This window comes from Monodelphis domestica, chromosome 7 (genome assembly GCF_027887165.1).
Source record: "Monodelphis domestica isolate mMonDom1 chromosome 7, mMonDom1.pri, whole genome shotgun sequence".
In the NCBI taxonomy this organism is placed as follows: Eukaryota; Metazoa; Chordata; class Mammalia; order Didelphimorphia; family Didelphidae; genus Monodelphis; species Monodelphis domestica.
This window is the reverse complement of record NC_077233.1, coordinates 275,625,731-275,649,010: the sequence shown is the minus strand read 5'-3', so window position 1 is coordinate 275,649,010 and position 23,280 is coordinate 275,625,731. Positions and strand designations below refer to the sequence as shown.

The window sequence follows — 23,280 nt, the reverse complement described above, 5'->3', positions numbered from 1 at the left end:
TCCTTTTTTTTTTCAAGAACAACCAAGTCATGTAAAGATTTAACTCCCCTGATATCATTAAGCACAAGACCAAGCCATATTTTAGCTTAAGGAACTTTCCAATCTTCTATGATTATAATGGATGCTGATTGAGTTTCCAATTCATCCGCATAATAGTAATAATATTGATTTTGAAGGTTTTATGATTTTGCAATTTACAAATATTTTGTAAACTTTAAGGTTTGCAATTTAAAAATATTATTTCATATTATCCTCACAACTATGGGGAGATACGTGCTCTTATTATCCTCATTTTATAGATGAAGAAACTGAGGATGCGGTTAAGTGACTAGCCTGCGGTGACATAGCTAGTAAGTGTCTAATGCTAGGTTTGGTTTTCCTGATTCTAGTTTCAACACTCTATCCACTGTACTACCTAGCGGCCTCTCTACCTGTCACGGTCTTTAAGTAATTCCTCCCTGTAATCTTTTCCTCATCAGAATCTCCTCCCCACCGCCACTCTGGTGCCATTAGAATTTGAACCTTGAGAGCATTTTAATCTATTAAGTTTAAGTTTAAGCTAACTTCTTCCTTATAGTCTTTGGCTATGGAGGCCAATGATTCCTTTACTTTCATTCTTATAAATCTGGTCTCCCTAATTCTAGGATATGCATCAAACTCTGACACATTTCTCTACATTCTTATCCATCACAAACTCCAAAGCTTCCTCCATTTCAGTTACAACAATCAGTTCATTCTTATAGATTAGGTGTTGGTCCATGTTAACAATTACCCTCATTTTTCCTTCTCCATTTGAGCAATGAAATGACCACTATAGAAAATTCAGCACTGATTTTCATTTTTGTTTCCTTAAATAACTTTTTATTGATCTCTTATTTCTTACATTATAGTTATTTTCAGGATCCTTCCTCTTCCCCCTCCCAGAGAGCCATCCCATAGAACAAACAATATATTTTAAAGAAGAAAAAAATAATCAGCCTTGCTGATTGATACACTGAGAAAGTCCAGAAACACATGTATTATGCAATAGCTGTGCACTCCCACCTCTATGAAGGGATGAATTGAGGTGTTTTCTCATGTCTTATCATTCAAGTCATTTTTTAAAATAAGTTTGATGGTTTGGAGTTTGGTTATTCTTTCCATTTACATTGTTGTAGTTATTGTTAGATTATTTTTAGCTCTGCTTACTTCACTCTATTATGGTTCATGTAGATCTTTCCTACTTCTTTGTATTCCTCATACACATATTTTTTTTTACAGAATGGTAATATTATATTACATTCTTGTACCACAATCTTCCCAATTGATGAACATCTGCTTTATTTGCAATTCTTCGCTATTACAAAAAAGCTATGCTATAAATATTTTGGTCTATATGGGGACTTTCTTCTTAACAAGAGCTTCCTTGGTGTACAATAATGGAGTCTTTGTTTGAAACATAAATTTTTTAGTCATTTTCTTTTGCTGTTTCCCAAATGTTTGTACCATTCACAACTTCACCAAAAATTAGTGTGCTGATCACTAAGTACTACAGTTTTTATCATCGTAGCCATTTTTTTATGTGACGTATGAGATGAAAGTTCAGGGTTGTTTTGATTTATAATTCTCTTATTACTAGCAAATTGAATTATTCTTTTATTTAGCATGCAATATGCTTTCTTAAGAGCTAGAGTAGATTGCTTAGATAGTTGAAGTTTTATATCACTGTTATGAAATGCAACATTTGCGATTTACTTCACCATCTCAATCTTTTCACAGGAGTGCATAGTCCTGCAATAATATTAATTCTATTTTTCTCTACATTGATCTTCATCCAAAGTCTCACCACCAAATTCTGGTTCCTATCTCTTAAATATCACACCTTGAGAGTCCCAAGGTGTAGACCCTGTAAAAGCTTTTGGCGCTGGACTCTGGATGTAGTGAATTATACCTATCCCTTTCCTGATTAAAGACTTTTTTTCTGACTATTAAAAACATAAAATAAAATATCACATCTCCACCCTTAATGGGAAGATATCTAAACATATTTTAAAGCCCCAGTGGCCAAGGGCAGCTAGGTGGATAGAAATCAGGCCTGGAGATAGGAGGTCCTAAGTTCAAATCTGACCTTAGAAACTTCCTAGCTGTGTGATCCTGGACAAGTCAAGTCATTTAACTCCAATTGCTTTGCCTTGGAATTGATACTTACTATTGATCCCAAGACTAAAGGGAAGGGTTTAAAAAGAAATCCAGTGGTCAGCAGTCATTCTTACCTGCCTCATGTTCTTCTATCCTTCAGCCTCCTTAGTTGTTTGGATTTTCCTCTGCCTCTTTGTATTAATTTTCTCTTTTGAAACACTTCTTCAATTCTCATGAGGTGTGTTTTATTCTCTCTGATAACCATAGAGGCATTTATCTTGCACTTTCAAATTCTTTTCAAGAAAAGAGATGAGGAAGTGGAGTCAAGATGATGGCATAAGCAGCAAACGTTCAGACCTCTGAAAACACTTTCTTACCAATTACAAACTAAATGCTCCTAGGGGACTGAAAATCAAACCTAACAATAAGACAGAGCCAAGGAATCCTCCTGCTGGACTCAACTTAAAAGGCACACTCCCAAAAGTCAGAATTCGAGAACTCTACTATTCAAGGGGAAGGAAGAAGGAAGGTCCTGGGACCCCTCCCCCACCTAGAGCACTAAGCCTCAAGCAGCAGCTGAAATGTCTGGGCAGGCAAAGGCTCTGGTCTGGAGGGAGTACCTTGCAGGCAAAGCTGTACCAGGGTCAGAGCTTCCAGCACAGGCAGTGGGAAAACAGAGGAGGAATTCAGAGCACAGAGAGAGAGGCATAGTTGCATAAGTGGAGACACTCTATATCTCCCCCCAAAAACCCCTAAACACCCCTGATGTTTTGGCCCCAGGGCATATCCAGCAACCCATTCATACTTAATCCCATCAAAGCTTCCAGATATTACTATTATATTAGTACAACGCCTCCAGAGGACAGGGAAGCTCAAGCTCCAAAATCCCTCCCCCACAGACTGCTGGATTTAATCCCATCACAGCTTCCAGAGGGCAGAGAAGTTCAAGCTCCAACACCCCTCCCCCACAGACTGCTTTGAGTGATTTACTGACAAAACTCCAAGGGTAAAGGCTGAAAGAAAAGCCCAAAACCACAAAAAAAAATGAGAGGAACAAGAGCTCAGGCAACAACAGGGAGTAAAGAAGGGGTAAATATGAACAAACAACAGAAAAAGAAAAAAGAAATTGCCATGAACAGCCCCTATACAGGCAATGAACAAAGAGCAAATGGAACAGAGAAGGATGAGGGAACTCCAAGCAAAAAACAAACAAACAAAGAATGAAACAAAGAAAGAAAGAAAACCTAGCAAATTGGATACAGGCTCTGGAAGAACTCAAACTACAATTCAATTCAAAACACAATTAAGAGAGGCTCAAGACAACTTTAAAAGCAAGATAAGTCATTTGGAAACAGAAAACAGTGTCTTGAAAGCCAAAATTAATCAGCTTGAAAATGAAGCAAAGGAGATGAAAGAGAAGGCAAAGAAGATGAAAGATGACCTCCAAAGAAAATCAGACCAGAAGAAGGATGCCTAAAAAGCCAGGGATGAAATCCAGTCTTTAAGAACCAGAATACAATTAGAAGCAAGTGACTTCACAAGGCAGCACAAAATTAGAAAAATGAAAAAATTGAGGAAAATATGAAACATCTCATTCACAAAACAGAAGATTTAGAAAATTGTTCCAGGAGAGACAATTTAAGAATAATTGGTCTACCAGAAAACCATGACAAAAGAAAAATCCTGGACATCATACTACAGGCAATTATCCAAGAGAACTGCCCCGATATTCTAGAACAAGAGGGAAAAGTGGAGATTGAAAGAATCCACAGATTACCTCCTGTACTTAATCCCCAACTGACAACACCCAGGAATGTTATAGCCAAATTCAAGAACTATCAGACCAAGGAAAAAATATTACAAGCTGCTAAGAAGAAGTCATTCAGATACCATGGAACCACAGTGAGAATAACATAGGATCTGGCTGCATCAACACTGAAGGACCAAAAGGCATGGAATATGATATTCCAGGAAAGCAAGCGAACTAGGTCTATAACCAAGAATCAACTACCCGGCAAAACTGACTATATTCTTACAGGAGAAAGTATGGTCATTTAACAAAATAGAAAAATCTAAGCAGTTGTAAAGAAAAGACCAGAACAGAACAGAAATTTTGATGCACAAGCACAGAACTCAAGAGAATTATCAAAAGGTTTTTCAAGTTGGTGAGAACTGGAGAAAAAGTGCCACTTCATTTTGTTGGTAACATCTACTAGTGACATCTTACTTCTTACTAAACTGCATGATCTTTTCTCAGTGATGAGAATATCTCTTGACTTTTATGCAGTATTCAGAACTTTGACCATTTTCCCCACTCCTGGATTTCCTGACTCCAAATCCATTTCTTTCCAAACTAGCACACTACCATCCCACTATTCTTGAATACCAATTAAATCATGAATACTTTAAATATTTTAAGTAGTTATAAATAAGTACCAGACATATTTCTATGGAAAATGTCATTTTTTAAGCTACTCTCATTCATCTCAGTTTTCTCTAATTTCCTAATTTGAGCTTCCCAAATATTTCACCTAGATACTTATCAAGGTTAGTAAATAACTCAAATACTTCACTAGTTCCCGAATGATAGCATAAAGCTTCTAGTGGCCTCATTTTTCTGAATTACAGTGGGTCTTGCCAAAGTCAATGACACTCTTAAAAAAACTTGTTAAGCTTTTACCCAACTAGATGAAAGCACAAGGAAATACAGTGAACAAAAGTGGCATTCAGGGAGAAAAGTCATGTTCCTGAATATGGATATTTACTGCCATGGTTCTTGATTATTTCTTCTCAAGTCAAAATGATTAAAAGAATCAACATTTGATAATTGAGAAATTTTGTCCAACCCCTATTTTGCAGAACTGTGAATCTAGGGGCTGTGTTCTTATTATCTTCCAGGTGAAGGATTTAATCATTGCCAACAATGATTAAGGGAGACACCCCATAGTGACTATCAGAGGACAATCTATTACTTTTTTCTTTATAAAGATGAACAATGAAAGTATCCTTGATCTCCTGGAGGATAACTTCCTCTTACCATATAGCAGTCAGCTTTTGTATGAGCACTAGACCCCCAATACACCAAACAATGTTGTCTGTTTTTTTTTTTCCCTTACCATGTTCCTTTTAAGATAATCACTCTTCTCTGCATGTAGGTTAGATTGATTACTAAAACAACGTAAATACTATGCTACTTGCTGCTGGTACCAATAATAATAGCTGACATTTATATATTACTTTTAAATTACAAGGAACATTACTTATTGATATTATTTTTCACAACTCACTATCTGCCATAGGGAATTATAAAAGACAAAGTGGAGACTTAGGCAAGTTAAGTCTCAATTGGCCTCATTCTACCCAAATAATGGTGCAGTTGGGACTCAAATAAAATCTTCTGACCTCAAGACCAGTGCTATTTCCACTGTCACCACCATGTTTAAACATTTACTAAACAATAAACATTTTCATTGCTAATTATAAAAAAGAAAAGAGATGAATTTTGGGGGGTATATCTAGTTGTTTCTTAGCATTGGAAGGAACATGGAAATAGTTTTATCTTATTGGGTGATTAAAACATTTCCCTTATGTCCTATACCTGCTAAATTGAAATCTTCATTTCTCTCTGTTGCTCATGCAGATAATCAACCTGGCCTCATTTCCCCACTTCCATCAGAATGCTTGAAAGAGAGGCTTGTGATTGCATTTTTTGTTTTTTTTTTTCTGTAAGGTTTCTTCACCTTTTCCCCAGCCTTTTCTGTACTTTTTCTTATGCAATTTGTTGAAGGGTATTTGATCCTTCCAGTCCTAACTCAAAAGGAACTACCTTTAACTGTTGTCTATAAAAAAAAATCTTCTATAGAAATGTAACTTCCAGTCATTCCTTGTCTCTCTATTTCTTGTTTCTTCTTGTCTATGATAAGACTTTAGATGTTAATCACTTGTACCTTATTTCTTTAATGACTTCTGAAAAAGATTATTTTGCCTTCCTCTGGAATTAATGCTGTAATTGTGACATTTGGGTGAGGAATAAACAAGAGGGAAAGATATAAAAAATCAGGTTTATTTTTGGAAAAGGGAGGAAGGAAAAGGAGTTAGGAGAATTATTACGATTAATATTAAACCCTAATTTCTACACATCTATCTTATCTAGGCTAAAACAACAAGTTTCCCCAATAACCAAATCTCACAAGAGGAATCCAATCAAATGGGCTGAGATGTTCAGATGAAAACTGTCCAAAACAGGTCCAGTGGAGAAATGGGTCCTCAGTCTTCTATTCAATCTACCAGCAGCCGGTTCAAAAGATTCCTCTCTTCAGCTGATATCACCAAAAGCCAGAAACCTGTTTTCAAACCTCTAACCCAAGGTCCTTCAGGAGAAAATTGTCAAGACTGTTGGGACCTTGGAATCTTTACCCAGATCTTGACCCTTTGGCTCCTATGTGACTCTCTGACACATGCTCTTGTCAATCACTCTAACTTTTGCATTACACAGTCTTTTCTAAACATCCTCTCCCTATCACAGTGCACAATGCATAATGTAGATTCTCTTCCACCCACACAACTTTGTCTTTTCCGTGATGCTTTAACTCAGTTTGTTATTGTTGTTGTTAGTCATGTCTGACTCATCTTGGCCCCATTTGGGGTTTCTTTGGCAAAGATACTGAACTGGTTTGTTGCATCCTTCTCTTGTTCATTTTACAGATGAGAAAACTGAGGCAAAAAGGTTAAGTAACTTGCCCAGTATAACCAAACTAGTAAGCATCTGAGGCCAGATTTGAACTCAGGAAAATGAATCTCCAGGCCCATCACTCTATCTACTCACTGCGCAATCTAACTTCCCTAGTCCAGATATTCTATAAATCTAACAACTCAAATACTCTGCAACTTTGTCCTTCCCTCCCATTGCATTTCACAGAATCTTACTCATATCCCTCAGGCATTCTAATGTTCTCCCATCCTGATGACACAATTTTTCTTGTTATATCTCATTCTTGACATTACAGTACACAAATGCATTTTAAAGGTAAAATATAGCCGCTTCAACTGTAAATGTGAATTAAATATTTTGAAACACCTATTTAATGTTATATTAGGATATCTCCCCTCAATTCATGATTCCTTTTGTTTATTTTTAAATTTTTCTTACTGTGATTATTATTATTTACCAATTACATATAATAAATTTCCACATGAGTTTTGCTAGGTTACTTGATTGAACTTATCACCCTACCTCCTTTCCCTTCATCCTCTTGGTGCTGGCAGACACATGATCCCATTTTAAAGGATATAATAATCATTCTACAGGAACATCTGAGAATACTGGAAAGAGATTTTAAATATAGGAAGAAAAGAACATATACATAAAAAGCTTGTGTAAAGTGCTAAAAGTCAGAGATAAATAATAGAAAAAATATAGATAGGATGCAGAAAAAGAGTCTTAAACATTTATTAAGCATCTATTATATGCCAGGCACAGTACCAAATGCTGAGAAAACAAAGGCAAAGGACAGTTTTGGCCCTTGAGGAGCTCACAATCTAATGGGGGGGACTATGCAAATAAAGTATATACAGGCTATTGCAAAGAGGACCGAGAAATTTCAAAGAATGATTTGAAATTTGAATCTGGTGGGTCTTTTTGCTGGGGTAGTGGGGAAAAGTAAAGGAAGCATCAATTTGAGATTCTGATGGGTAAGTTTCACTGAGCCACATTAGAGTACAAAGGAAGGGAATGATGTGATCTGAATGTCTGTTAGGGGAGATTATTTAGTCATTATTGAAGTGGAGAACAGAAATGGTGAAAGAAATCAGAGAAGTCACAGTAGACAAGATGAATGACTGCTTTTGTTTCAATATCTTTGCTAAGAAAATGGATGAGAAGCAAAGGATTCAGTGACTTGGAAAAACATACTTTCATCAGGTTATCCTGTGGTGATTCAGTACCTCAAATTTAAACAAAAACAATCAAGCCAAATTATTTTTTTCTGAAATATTTGAAGGCTACTTTTATTAGAATAAGACACAATAAAAAATGAACAGGGATTTAAATATGCTCTAAGACACCATGTGGGCCAGCTTGCAGATCATAGAAGGAAATTGAAATATAAAAATGACTACCTATTACTTACTTAGTTAATAAAGTGACCTTTATTGCCTTGTAGGCAACATTCCATTTCTCACCTTCATGCACTTTCATGCACATGCCTAAAATGCCTTCCCACCTCATAAGTATAGGCATTCTTTACGTCTTTGAAGACTCAGTTCAGGTACCATATGTTCCATAAAGTCTTCTCTGACTGCCTAATGGCCCAGATGTGACTGTTCCCTCCCTTCTCAAATTACCTTGAATGTACTTATATCATCTCACCTGAAGTCCCCCCTTTTGTAAGAAGGCTTTCCTAGGCCTCCTAAAACTTACTGATTTCCCTCTGAGACTACCTCCAAATTTTTCAATGCATGCCTTGTTTGTTCCTAGTTGTTTGTAGATCGCCTCCTCCATTTGACTATAAGTTCCTTGAGAATAGAGACTGTTTCTTTTTGCCTTTGTTTCTTCAGTGATTAATACATTCCCTGGCACATAGTAGGCATTTTAATAAATGCTAGTTATCTGATTGTACATGCTTTAGCTCTCTCTTACCTTCCACCACTGGAATGTAATCTTGAGGACAGGGACAGTCTTCTTTCTGTACTTATATCTTCAGCACCTAGGAAAGTTCCTTAACCATAGCAAGTTTCTAATAAATGTTTGTTAGGTAAATTGATTCTCACTTATGGTAATTGTATCTATACATACTGATATCAGGACATATTGTCCATTAAAAGTCTCTAAAAGACTTAATCCTAAAGATTAAGAATGATAGTTATAACCTTTCAAAAGCATCTTTTGTTACGGGTCCGTTTTGCCTCTTAGTCATGTGTTTCCTATCACTTGAGACTAAATTCATTCACTTGTAGGCTCAAGACCAACATATCTTGGCTTCCTCTTCAAATATTTTATGAATACTGAATTTTTCTTCCTCCACTATTAAGATGCATCTCGTACTGGATCATCTATTTCTCTTTGAACTTGAGGAATAGGAATTTGACAGCATTCAGTATTTAAATGAATGAAAACAAGAGCCTAGCCAGGACTAAGTTAACTGTGGAGGTTAACAATAATACCTCTTTGATCTCGGCAAAGTTCAATTCAATTGTTTATTTGAAAAATGTCCAACTTCAACATTAACTTTCAACAGAGTTTCAATGTGTATTCCTGTGCCACTTAATAGTAATATTCTGTTTACCAAGGCCCTTTTAGCTGGAGAGCCACAAGTACTTGCAAATACAAATATTCATTCTACTGATGAAATTTAACTTACAAATAGTTTTCCAGACTTGTTCACCAGTCAAAGTTGGTACTGTGTTGCCAAAGTTAAAGAGGGATGTAGAGAGACAATAGGTCTCTCATCAGTGAAATCACCAATATTGACCTGGAACTATAGATAATGAAGAATGTCTCCTCTTGACAGAGAGTTGGTGAACGATAGCCGTGAAATGTGGCATTATCTAATAGACATGGTCAATGTGTAGGTACTTTACTTAAATGCTTGTCTTTGTCATGAAGGAGGGTTCTCTTGAGGGAAGGCATTGGAAAGTTACAGTAATGACACAAAATTTAACATAAAGTTAAAGGGCATATGCCACCTATCTTTGAACAACTATAATATAATTCTTAGGGTTTTTTCAAGTAATGTACCCTAAAAAGGAATATGTTCAAATGTTTTTTGAAAAATTTGTATCAAAGAAAATCTCTCTTTATACATGCGTGTATATGGAGGTTGTATGTATATTTTTATATTATTTGGTATTAATATACATGTATTTATGTGTATCTACATATATACACATTGTCACTTCCGACAGAATTATTCTAATACCTTATCCTGACTTTCCACATGAAAAATAGTGAGCTTGCTTCTGGGAGAGACACAGTGCAGAATAGCAATGCATTGAAGACTGTAGAATAAGTGTGGGCATTGTATAACTAGTTCCAGTCAGCCAACCATATGTTGAAGAGTCAGTCTTTTGGCTGAGATTCTTTGATTGGCTGAGATGGCATTCAAAATAGACCTGTCAGTCCTCTCTTGGCTCATTTCTTCACTCCTGGGGTCCAGTACAAAACAATGCTTTAATGGAAGAGGCTATAGGACTTTCTTCCTTCTAAAGTTATATGGCCCTAGGATAAGGCTTTCTTCTTTAGCCCCTGTGTGCATTCTTTTTCTCTTTTAGGTGAAGGAATTTAGAATCTCTGACCTTGTCAGTTAAAAAGTCAGAAAGGTATTCTCTTATCTTAGATTTCTAGAGTCTGGATTCAAGAGTATTTACATCCAAGGAAGCAAGCAGTGACTTTCAGGATCCCGGAAAAGAACTATGCTTGCTACATCTCCCTTTCAGGATATCCTGGAACCTAGGAGTATGTCGTTTCTACTGACATTTGTTCAATCATCCACCAGCTATGATCAGTGGCAAGTAACTAACACATGAGTTAAATTAAACCACTTAACATGAGGCAATTTTTACAAATAGATATTTATTTTGAAGATATAACAAGAAGAAAGTAGAAACATTCTCCAAATAACTTGGACATAGTCTTCCTTGACATTACCATGATCTCTGGGGAGAATAAATTCAAGTTAATCAATATCCTATATAATAATGGTCCTAAGAAGTTCACATTCAAAGGTTCTATCTCTGCTCCATAAACTCTTGTCTTAACTACCAATAGGCTGTGATTCCAAATGTCAGTTCTTGCTCCTTGGGCTTTTGATACTATACTGGATATAGAACTTAGAATCCGAAACGTCAAAGGTACTAAAATACCCACTTGGCCTTTCAAAATGACAAAATTAAAGGTTCCAATCTCCTTCCTCTAAAACAAAAAAGAACAAAGCCAAGGGCCAAGGCCTTTTCATAAATTTATAAATTCATAAAATTCATAAATTCATAAAATTATATTGCCTCAGAGGGGTAAAGGATTCATGACCTTTCCCTTTACATTATTGTGTCTCACTAGATGCCATGAATGAGAGAGTCAAGGAATAAAGTCAGGCAAGGAAGGGGCTGAAGCTGACAAATCTTTTAATATCTTTGCAGTCAGTCAAAAAACCTCTTCTTTAACTGGTGGTTAGTCGATTAGAATCAGTTATAGAATGTCTACACATGCTTGACAATCTCTCCAAGACCCTTCAATTCCATGTCATCTTGACAAATTCCCTGGCCTCCTCCATGTGGAAAGATGTCATCTGAGATGCTCTATACATGCACCAGTCCCCCATTACATGAGAAATAGAAAGAAAGGGAGGCAGAGGACACATACATACAGTGGATAATGGCCAGGGTCCCTGGGAGTAAAGAATTCATTGCTCTGGCAATGCCTGCTTTGTCTGTAGCTATGTTGGAAGGCGGAAGAGCTGTGCCAATAAGATGAGAAGTAAAGATCATATTTGGCTTGTTTGTTTGTTGTCATTTTAGGCATATCTGATTCTTTGTGACCCCATTTGGGGCTCTTTAGGCAAAGATGCTATAGTAATTTGTCATTTCCTTCTCTAGCTCATTTTACAGTTGAGGAAACTGAAGCAAACAAGATTATATGACTTGCCCACTGTCACCCAGCTACTAAGTATCTGAGGCTAAATTTGAACTCATGAAGATGAGTCTTTCTGACATCAACCCAGCACTCTATCCACTGAACCACCTACATTCCCTAAAATATCTATGTACAAATATGCATGTTAAGGACAAAAAGCAAAACCTCAAAACAAAAGGTAAGGATTCTTATATCACTGAGAAATGGAGCAATATGAACCATGCCAAGAATGTGTTCTCTGGTCTTCGTCAAAATTTCATTTCCTCTTTCGGAAGTCTTTGTTATCTTCCATGGCCTTTATGAAAGCTGTTCCCTTCTTCCTACTCAAATGTGGAAAATTTCACTACCAGGTACTCTGGAGGACTATTCAATTTGGGAGACCTACTTCTCACTGGCAAACTGCACAGGTCTCACTAGAGCAAACGTTGGAGTGGGTGCCATGTTCTCTATAGTAACCAAAGAATCAGCAACCTTCCATTTGTCACTTTCACTTTTCTTTACTGGGTGGCACCAACTCATTGTCAATGGGGGTGTGGCTTGGTGACTACCCAGTGAAAATTAGCACTGAGTACCTGCTACTTAACATAATTTCTTTTTTAACTGTATACATTTCAGAGGGCTAGTCATGTGTCATTGACAAATATTTTTAGCATAGTATTGACAAGCAGATAAATAGGTTGCAAACATACAAATCATCTACCAGAAAGCTGTGAGTCCACCACTCTCCTTAACTTCAGAATTCTTCCCAGACACAACTGATTTGGATCTAATAGTTCTGGGCAAAATAGAGTATGAGGGTAACTGGAAAAGGAGTGCAATCATATAGTTCTCATGGGATATTCAACTTAAACCAGGACCAATGGTTAAAGGTAGGAACTGGAATCTGAATCTTGCTCTAGTCTGGGGAAAGGAACTCAGGATCCAATACAAACTGGACCTCAGGAGTATCGTGATTTCTACAGTTTTAGTCTCATCTCTCTGAAAAAGAAAGGGATGCTCTGGATTCGTAACCTTCCAGATATCCCATTATAAAGAAGGATGAATACATTCAATTACCCATGCCAGGAGAAGTTATCATCATAGTTTTGATAATAACAATATAATTAGTATTTATTTAGCACTTTGAAGTTTGCAAGCAATGCAGAGATGTCTATACTATTATTGTTTACATTTTACAGATAAGGAAACAGACTAATAAGGTAAAGTAATTTGCTCAGGATCACACAAATAATAAATGTCGGAAGCAAGATTTGAACTTGGATATTTCTGACTCCAAATCTAGCTTGGCTGTCTCTTTAAACCCTGATCAAATCCCTACTATTCCTCCTGATTTGTGTTTTTTTTTTGTGTGTGTGTGTGTGTGTGTGTGTGTGTGTATGTAGGGAAAAAGGATGGAAAAGAAAATAATAATAACATAAATTCCTCTTATTTCACATTAAACTTGGAAAAGTAGAGAGTTACACAAGGAAAGGAATGGGAAAACGATTTTCATCGAGTTATTACCAACATAGGGAATTGACACAACTCTATTATACCAAGAACTGTTGCTCTATAGATAATTGGTCGAAGGACATGAAGAGGCTCTAAAAGAAAAAATTTTAAATTAAAATTACTACATGAAAACATGCTCTAAATCATTGAGAGAGAGAGGGAGATATTTAAATAGCTATGGAAGTTTTCCTCCCCATGTATATTGGCAAAGACAACAAAGCATGTAAATAGTACACATTAGAGGAGCTTTAGTAAGATAGTTTTGCTCATGCACCACTGGTGTTCAACTCCTGAAACAGCCCAATGGCTCTGGATATCAATTTAGAATTACTCCAGCCAAGTAATTAAAACCTTCGACTCAGAACCACATTCCAAGGCACATACCTCAAAGAAGTAAAAAAAACGCAACAAAGATTCATTGTGGGCCATACAACTGTAGCCGAATTCTTTGTGAAAGCAAAGAAGTAGACCCCATTGTTTAGGGGAATAGCTGGAAAAACAGAAGCATATAAGTTTAATACACGATCACTCTATTGTAAGATATGATGACTATTAGGAACTTAGAGAAACATGGGAAGATTTTATGAATTCATGTAGTTCAAAATAAACAGAACCAAGAGAACACCATATATAAAGTGACTACAATGTAAATAAGATTACTCAAGAAAGTTAAAACTCTGGATAACTGTAACAACTAGAGAAAATCTCTGGTATGGGGAAGAGACAGTAGACAGAGACAGAGAGACTGAGAGACAGAGTCAGAGACAGGGAGACAGAAAGAGAGGAATATAGAAATAGAGACAGATATGTGTGTGTGTGTGTGTGATGGGGGAACAACTGGGACAGAAAATTGGATACGTTGCCAGATATAGTCATTGTATTAAATATTTTTCTTAATTGATTTTTTTAATCAGAAGGAATGGTTGACTAGAGAGAGGAGGGTTGAGGTTATTGTGATAGAGATAAAGTACCAATAAAATGTGTTTTTAATGAATAAATTATATTACCTTCTTCTTCTTCTTCTTGCCAGGCTTGACTTGAACTCATCTGGTAATTTAAGGACTACAATGAAATAAGGCACTCATAGACCATTCTAAGAGTTAATTAAGGAAAACTTACTTAAGCAATATCATGGAAATGATATTGAGCATGGAAACAGCATTGATTCAGATGAATGTACCTTCCCTGACTGCATTTCCCAGCAGCGGCCCAGATTCTTTATACACTGCCTTCTGTATTTTGGTGACCAGGAAGTTATCAGTGGTTCCTGCCTTGTTCTCCTGGACCAATTACGTCTATTTCTAAGGTTCCTGAAACATGAACAGATGTGATTTAGTGACCCTTTCTTCCACTGCACTTTTCGCTTTGGTATTAATTTTTTCCTATTAAAAAAAAAAGGAAAGAAACAAAATGAAAGGAAGAAACAAAATGATCCTAACAGTCCATATGCTTTCAAAAAATGATACAGACTGATAAAATTAGCCCTAGGCTTTTAGTGGGGAGAAACATAACAAAAGAAGGCTTTGTCTCAAATGATTTCCTGGTTTTGTTGGCCTGTTCTAATTGCATAGTGAATAGTTTTAGCACAAAAACAATAATTTTCGGTAGTCATGACTAAGTGCCAGACCAGCACTCATATTAATAATAACTATAATAAAATTGGCTTGCCACACCTTAGTAAAAAGGCTTGAGAACATCTGTATTGCCTTTGTTATTTCTAGATATACCATACATCAAAATAGGCCTTTTTCTGGGTGCAATCAGACATTGAAACCAAACTGGTTTTCCATATAATGTTATATAACAGTTATATTAAATGTGTATATATGAGCATATATATGTGCATGGAGAGGCAGGTGGCTAACAAATAGAGTTCGGAGGTTATAGTCAGGAAAAGCTGGGCTATGTTTTGCCCCTTGCACTTACTAGTGCCGTGATAACGGGCAAGTTATAGGAGACAGAGCTGGAAGGAACTTTATTGACATTTAGTCCAATCCCTTATTTTAAGAGGAGCCTGAAGCCCAAATGGATTAAATCAGTTCCCCAAAGTAACACAGAGTAAGTGACAGGGCTGAGATTTGACAGGTCCTCTGACTCCAGAGGCATCATTGTTCCCCATGTGCATTCCATAGTTCTTGATAAACTGGAATTTATCGATCTCAAGAGTCTACAGAAAAATTAAATTAAATTAAATTAAAAAGTTACAACCATATTTGGGATAAAAAAGTTTACACCATAAAATCCTAATGTCTTAATAGACACTTAATAACTCATGCTCAAGAATCAACTATAAAATCCTCCATTTGGTATGCAAAACACTTCCTAACCAGGCCTCTTCTGACCTTTCCAGTCCTTTTAGTCCTTTTTCTCAAGATAGTACAGTGAATTGGAATTAGGAAGATTAATTTTCCTAAATTCAAATCTAGCTACTGTGTAATTAGAATCTATTACCCTAAAAACTACTATTCCCAGCAAAACTGTTTCCCAGCACCCTACTCACTTCCTGTTGTTCTGTGCTGACATAGACAGGATATAAATTGGGTGTAATTGCACCTCTCATTCTTTTTTCTTCCTATTGTGGCTTTGATGGAGCGGGGATTTTTGAGCAGGTAGAAAAACTTAGTTATGTGGTTCTATTTTGTCAGATAATAAACTTCATAAAAATAATACTTTAATTTAAATTAATTTAATTTAATTTAAATCTTACAGTTCAGATACTTACTAGTTGAATGATACTGGGTAAGTGGCTCTTCTACTACCCAGTACTGATTCAGGAATCATCCCATGCCCAGGAAATGATCTTACAGCACTTCTACAGCCTGTAAGATGGTGGTGGTGACCATGACCATCTTACCTTCTCAGAATAGGCAACAATTGAGCATTTTCTTTCAGTTCCTTAACTATGTTCAATCCTCCAACAAGTTCACTTTTCACATACAATGAAGGGTATGTTGGCCAGCTTTTAATCCAATATGTCAAATGTCTCAAAAATCAATACTAGTACTATTAAGTATTTCTAGAATTTGTTTACTGAATCCACATTTTGCCATCTGCTTCCTTTCATAAATAATACCACAGATGATTTATTTGTTAGTACTTAGAACCTTTCCTCCAGTTTAGGGGCTTTGGGGCAAATTGTATCCACTTCTTTAGATGCTTCCAGTCCATTAATGATATCAAGTCCTCAATTGAGCTCTCTAGATGCATATAACTGAAGATAAGTGGCCATCTGGAGTATGATTTGAGTCCTTGATGCACTTCTTCATTCGAAAAGATATCAAAACTGTTAATCTGAATACTATGCTTATTAAGGATTTCCACCATCTACCCACTGAAACCACAGTGGGGTTCCTGTGGGAGGGGGGGACCCTTTCATGAAGAGCATGCCTGGGACTACATTCATCATGTTCTTCTGTCTCAGATTGAGGTCTTTTTTCATGTGGTCAGTATAGGTACTGGGAAGACCACTGCTGGAAGTGAGGCACTCCACCTTCCTGGTCAGCTCAGGGGCATGGGTGCCATCCAGCCAATCTACTTTCTGGGCACTCCACCATTCCATCATTCATCTGTATGCCCTAGGGAGCCCATGGTGCCCCCAAATGGATGACAACGAGGGACATGGCCAAGAGGCACAGCAGCTCATCAAACTGCTTTAGAGATGCCACCTCCAGCACAGTGCCAGGCAGGGTTCCAATCTCTGCCCACTGTTACCTCAGCAACCATGCTGCCTGCTGCCAGCCCTTCATTCTGTTTGTATCAGTTTCCTCATCTATAAAATGAGCTAGAGAAGGAAGAGGCAAACCATTCCAGTATCTTTGTCAAATGGAGATATGAAGAGTCAAACATGACTGAAAAAAGTCAACAAATACATAATTTGAGTCTGTAATTCTTCATTCCATCTTCCTCCTCCACCATGCTATTTCTTGTGTTTCTTTTGACTGTGACCTACCTTTCCAAAATCATATTCTAATTGTTGACCTCATCTCACTACATCTTAGTGATACATCAAATTTTCCACCTTTTCTAGGGTCTCTACTTTATCTTGTTTGTTTCCCCCTTTGCACAGCTGTGTGTAGACATATGAGGACATGGAATTTATCATTTGCTCCTTTCCCGTCTCTTCTGAATGTTATTTTTGTTCCTTTATTGTAGTTATTCTCTGTATTTAGCACAATGAATATATTTATAGGCAATTTTCTCCTTTCCCCTTTATTTTTAGTGCAAAGCCCTTCTAATTTGATTCGAAGGACTACAAGATGAATTATTATTAACCTTTGGCAGATGGACTCCACCTATAGTCAGAATTATAATGTATATATATACATATGCATATATATATGATAAAATTTGTTGCATAATAGGAACCTTGGTGGTCATTAAGTCAAATATCTCTGAGAGTCTAAAAAGTTAAGTTGTCATGTCCAAGGACATGTAGGCAATGATACAGGCAAGATTTGAACCCAAGATTTCTGACTCTCAATCCAGTACTCTTATTTTAAGCTGGTGTTTAGAAATTCAAATTCCATCCTCTGACAACATATTTTTTTAAACATTGTAATATTTATCGAGGAAGATGGGGATTGGAAAAACAGGGAATAAGGAAGGTTTGTAGGAGGCAATGGAGGAGTTTAAGGGAGAGGAGGAATATTGCTGCTGGTAAGGCAAAAGTGAGAGATGTCCCCTGCTGAGAGGCAGCAGCAAGGGTCCGATAAGGATTTGTCATTGAATGACTGAGCTGATGTTTAGCTCCCTTTATGCCCAGAAAAGATAGTCCACTTATATGACTACAATATTCTAATAAAAGAAATTTTAATAATCAGATTAGATTGGAGAGATATCAGGGGAAAAGGGAAGAGGGAGGTCCCTAAATAAGGTTGGAGTCTTTCTCAGCTTTTGGAGGTGAGGCCAGGCCTTACAGGCTAATGGAGGGTTTCTCCCACTCATGTCCTTTGTGCTAGTTTTGTCAATTTCAGAATCTTAGCAGTAGATAGGAAGCAACAAGAAAAGTTCTAATTTTCAGAGCTGATTGGGCCTGTGTCTTTGGGTGGAACTGAATAGAGGCACTCCTAATCCAGACTGGGAAGTCAACACTCCTCCCATCTCCTACCCCAGGAAGGAAGTAAAGCCGGCAGGAAGGAAGTGCTAGTCACAAGACCCAACTGCCACTCCCAGTTGCCCCTTCCCCCACCAGCTGTCAGTCTTGACAATTTCTTCTCTCTTGATATTCCTACTGTTGCTTGTTCCAATACAGTGGCAGAAAGTTCAGAACTTATTTCTAATTTCCTTTCCACAACATCAGTCATTTCTTAAATTTGCCTTTCATTTCTCATTCCCTTGCCTTCCTTTGATAGGCAGAGAATATGGAAATATCATACATATCCTAATTGTCTTTATTTTTCATACTTAACTCCATAATTTTAACAAGGTTTCTTCTTACAATATCATTTGTGCCTATTTGAATAACCTAAAGTTGGTAAAAGTCACCTAATTTGACAAGTCTTGGGAATGTTCTCCATCTCATCCTGGGAAGAAAGTTGGTATCTCATCTATCATTATTAGGTTAACAAATAATTGCTGCCCAACTGGTTGCTGGAGATGCAAATCTGGAAGTCAAAGGAGAGGTTAGGACTAGATTAAATAGATTTGAGAACCATCAGCATAGAAATGATAATTTAATGTGTTTGAGCTGATGAGATCACCAAGTAAATAGAATACAGAGAGGAGAGAGGACATAGGGCTGAGCCCTTTAAGACATTTGCATTTAGCAGGCAAGATTTGGATAAAGATCTATCAAAGGAGACTAAAAAAGAACAATCAGATAGATAGAAGAGAACCCAAGAGAGAGTGGTTTCAAGGAAACCAAGAAAGAATAGAATATCAAGAAGAAAAGCTCGGGACTTCCGGTTAAGATGGCGGCTTAGAGAAAGCTAAAGCTCAGATCTCCGGAAAACCCTTCCCGACCGATCTCAAACGATAAGCTCCTAAGGCGCCGAAACTCAAAACGATCAACAGCACAGACCCTGGGAACCCTCCTCCTGGACCTGGACCCGGTTCAAAAGGTACGGCTCCCCTTAAAAGCCAGAACCCGAGATCACTCGGACCTCAGGGGTAGGAGCGCAGAGTCCAAGGCTCCCGGAAGCCGCAGCCCGGCCGGGCTCAGAGAGCAGAACCCTGAGGGCCTTCTACAGTCCCGGTGAAAGTTACTGCCTGGGGCTTCCGCTGCAGAGAGCTGGTCAAAACAACAGCAACCCTCAGGGCGGGCAAGACAGCCTCACGGGCTGGATCCTGCTATCCAAGTCGCAGTGAAAGTCCTTGCCCTAGAGCTTGGGAAAGCTGCAGCCCATCCCCCCCGCAGGCCGACGAAACAGCCTCACGGCCAGCGATTCTGAAGGCAACTTCCGGAAAGCGAGCCGGGGGAGAGTGTGGCCTCGTGGTCCGACCCTTCCATTCCAGTTCCAGTGAGGCATATTCAGTTTAACCCAGGGAAAGCTCATAGAACCATCTGCCCAGGACTGCCTCTGAACACCAGACAGAGGCAAGAAAAACTAATCCTCCACATTCAGAAATGGCAAACTCCACAGAACCACAGAAGCCCCAAAATACCAAGAAAAATAAGAAGAAAGGGGCGACTTTGGACACATTCTATGGTGCCAAAATACAAAATACAGAGCAGACAGAAGATAATATAAAAGAAAATGCTCCAAAACCTTCCAAAGGAAATGGAAACTCTCCACAAACCTATGAAGAATTTGAATCAGAAATGACCAAAAAGATGGAAGCCTTCTGGGAGGAAAAGTTGGAAATAATGCAAAAGAAATTCACGCATCTACAAAACCAGTTCGACCAAACTGTAAAAGAAAACCAGGCTTTAAAGGCCAGAATCAGGCAGCTGGAAGACAACGATCGTGTAAAAGAGCAAGAATCAATAAAGCAAAGCCAAAATACCAAGAAATTAGAAGAGAACATAAAATATCTCACCGACAAGGTGATAGATTTGGAAAATAGGGGGAGAAGGGATAATTTAAGAATAATTGGACTCCCAGAAAAGCCAGAAATAAACACCAAACTGGACATGGTGATACAAGATATAATCAAAGAAAATTGCGCAGAGATTCTAGAACAAGGGGGCAATACAGCCACTGACAGAGCTCACAGAACACCTTCTACACTAAACCCCCAAAAGACAACTCCCAGGAATGTAATTGCCAAATTCCAAAGCTATCAAACAAAAGAAAAAATCCTACAGGAAGCCAGAAAAAGACAATTTAGATATAAAGGAATGCCAATCAGGGTCACCCAAGACCTTGCAAGTTCTACTCTGAATGATCGTAAGGCATGGAACATGATCTTCAGAAAGGCAAGAGAGCTGGGTCTCCAACCAAGAATCAGCTACCCAGCAAAACTGACTATATACTTCCAAGGGAAAGTATGGGCATTCAACAAAATAGAAGACTTCCAACTTTTTGCAAAGAAAAGACCAGAGCTCTGTGGAAAGTTTGATACCGAAAATCAAAGAGCAAGGAATACCTGAAAAGGTAAATATTAAGGAAAGGGGAAAATGTTATCTTCTTCTTTAACTCAAACTCTCTTCTATAAGGACTACATTTATATCAACCTATGTATACTAACATGTGGGGAAAATGTAATGTATAAATAGGGGGTAAAGAAAGACCAAATAGAATAATCATTCTCACACAAAGATTCACATGGGAAGGGGAGGGGAAGAAAACTCCTATAAGAAGGAGAGGAAGAGAGGGGGGGGGGTTACTTAAACCTCAATCTCAGGGAAATCAGCTCTGAGAGGGAAAAACATCCAGATCCATTGGGATCTTGAATTCTATCTTACCCAACAAGGGTAAGGAGAAGGGGAAACCAAGGGGGGGAGGGGGAGAGGGAGAACAAAAAGGGAGGGAAAGAGAGGGGGGAGGGGGAGGGAACAAAAAGGGAGGGACTAAAAAGGGAAACATCAAGGGAGGGGACAAGGGGGACTGTTTCAAAGTAAATCACTGGACTAAAAGGTAGAGCCGAAGAAGAAAAGGTTAGAATTAGGGAAGGCAATCAAAATGCCAGGGAGTCCACAAATGACAATCATAACTTTGAACGTGAATGGGATGAACTCACCCATAAAACGTAGACGAATAGCAGAATGGATTAGAATCCAAAACCCTACCATATGTTGTCTTCAAGAAACACACATGAGGCGGGTTGACACCCACAAGGTCAGAATTAAAGGATGGAGTAAGACCTTCTGGGCTTCAACTGATAGAAAGAAGGCAGGAGTGGTAATCATGATATCTGATAAAGCCAATGCAAAAATAGACCTGATCAAAAGGGATAGGGAAGGTAATTATATTTTGTTAAAAGGGACTATAGACAATGAGGAAATATCATTAATCAATATGTATGCACCAAATAATATAGCACCCAAATTTCTAATGGAGAAACTAGGAGAATTTAAGGAAGAAATAGACAATAAAACCATACTAGTGGGAGACTTAAACCAACCATTATCAAATTTAGATAAATCAAATCAAAAAATAAATAAGAAAGAGGTAAAAGAAGTGAATGAAATCTTAGAAAAATTAGAATTAATAGACATATGGAGAAAAATAAATAGGGATAAAAAGGAATACACCTTCTTCTCAGCACCACATGGCACATTCACAAAAATTGACCATACATTAGGTCAAAGAAACATAGCACACAAATGCAGAAAAGCAGAAATAATGAATGCAGCCTTCTCAGATCACAAGGCAATAAAAATAATGATTAGTAATGGTACATGGAAAACCAAATCTAAAACCAATTGGAAATTAAACAATATGATACTCCAAAACCGTTTAGTTAAAGAAGAAATCATAGAAACAATTAATAATTTCATCGAGGAAAATGACAATGGCGAAACATCCTTCCAAACCTTTTGGGATGCAGCCAAAGCGGTAATCAGAGGTAAATTCATATCCCTGAATGCTTATATTAACAAACAAGGGAGAGCAGAGATCAATCAATTGGAAATGCAAATGAAAAAACTGGAAAGCGATCAAATTAAAAACCCCCAGCAGAAAACCAAATTAGAAATCCTAAAAATTAAGGGAGAAATTAATAAAATCGAAAGTGATAGAACTATTGATTTAATAAATGAGACAAGAAGCTGGTACTTTGAAAAAACAAACAAAATAGACAAGGTACTGGTCAATCTAGTTAAAAAAAGGAAGGAAGAAAAGCAAATTCACAGCATTAAAGATGAAAAGGGGGACAGCACCTCCAATGAGGAGGAAATTAAGGCAATCATTAGAAATTACTTTGCCCAATTATATGGCAATAAATACACCAATTTAGGAGAAATGGATGAATATATACAAAAATACAAACTGCCTAGACTAACAGAAGAGGAAATAGAATTCCTAAATAATCCCATATCAGAAATTGAAATCCAACAAGCCATCAAAGAACTTCCTAAGAAAAAGTCCCCAGGGCCTGATGGATTCACCTGTGAATTCTATCAAACATTCAGAGAACAGTTAATCCCAATACTATACAAACTATTTGACATAATAAGCAAAGAGGGAGTTCTACCAAACTCCTTTTACGACACAAACATGGTACTGATTCCAAAACCAGGCAGGTCAAAAACAGAGAAAGAAAACTATAGGCCAATCTCCCTAATGAATATAGATGCAAAAATCTTAAATAGGATACTAGCAAAAAGACTCCAGCAAGTGATCAGAAGGATCATTCACCATGATCAAGTAGGATTCATACCAGGGATGCAGGGCTGGTTCAACATTAGGAAAACCATCCACATAATTGACCACATCAACAAGCAAACTAGCAAGAATCACATGATTATTTCAATAGATGCAGAAAAAGCCTTTGACAAAATACAACACCCATTCCTATTAAAAACACTAGAAAGCATAGGAATAGAAGGGTCATTCCTAAAAATAATAAACAGTATATATCTAAAACCAACAGCTAATATCATCTGCAATGGGGATAAACTAGATGCATTCCCAATAAGATCAGGAGTGAAACAAGGATGCCCA

The 23,280-nt window shown here is 37.5% G+C and overlaps 1 pseudogene; it reads right to left on the bottom strand.

Moving 5' to 3' along the window:
• Positions 1-16,084: 16,084 nt before the first annotated feature.
• Positions 16,085-23,280, bottom strand: part of LOC100619844 (glutaredoxin-3-like) — a 47,438-nt pseudogene continuing 40,242 nt past the window's right edge.